Raw genomic sequence first — 895 nt, 5'->3', positions numbered from 1 at the left:
GATGGGAATGTCAGGGGAAAGTAGGGAGTCTTAAACATTTTATGGGGAAGATTTCTGCTTAAATAGATGAAATTGCATGGTCACAAAATCCATTTTGCAGTTTGATCCAATACAGATTATGCCAGCATGTCTTTCCCTTTTTCCTACCCCTTCGTCTCCCCAGCCCCAACCATAAGTACAGTTGGCCAGTGTAAGTGTGCTTGGACTGCTCTGCCAGTACTTCTTGTCAGATGTGTGGTTCGGACCCAAATTCAGCCTGGACGGAGCCACAGAGCAGAGAAAATTCAGAGTTATGAAACTTTCTTCTTGTTTTACAGCAGTCTAAAGAAGCATTTTTAAAGGAAGAAAGGTTAAAAGCCTTTATATCTATGCCTATCTTTGGCGTTCACAATTGACTTGAGTTGTTAAAACTCAATTTTCTGCGGCTCCGTGTAAAACATAAAACCTTTTGCTTTCTATTTGGATTTTTCTTTATTCATTGCTTGAGGTCCACAGGTCCTTTAAAACTGAAATGAAGCTCTCTAGGCTGTGAGGAGGTTGCTTGTTAGTGGAGCAAATATAATACTGCAACCAGCCACAAATATTGATTTAGTATAGAATTGAGTTCTCCCTTAAAAAGCACTAAATTCTCTGTTTGATTGGGGTATTTTTTTTAATCTTAGTGGACATCAGATTAGGAATTTGGAAACTACAGCAGAGAAACAAAAAGTCCCATCTTTTAAAGCAGGCCGTTCCCTCCGCGTCACAGAATTTAATAGAAGGGAGGTAAAAAAAAAAAAAACCCAAAAGAAAAAAGACGACAGAGGGAGTGAGAAACGTAAAACTCTTCAGGGCACTACTGTCCCCGCTGCGGTCAGGGGAGACTTTGCCGCCGCGGCCGGCGCGGGGCGGCGGG

This window comes from Haliaeetus leucocephalus, unplaced genomic scaffold (genome assembly GCF_000737465.1).
Source record: "Haliaeetus leucocephalus isolate CR32 unplaced genomic scaffold, Haliaeetus_leucocephalus-4.0 Scaffold722, whole genome shotgun sequence".
Classification (NCBI taxonomy): domain Eukaryota; kingdom Metazoa; phylum Chordata; class Aves; order Accipitriformes; family Accipitridae; genus Haliaeetus; species Haliaeetus leucocephalus.
Note: the sequence above shows the minus strand (reverse complement) of the source record.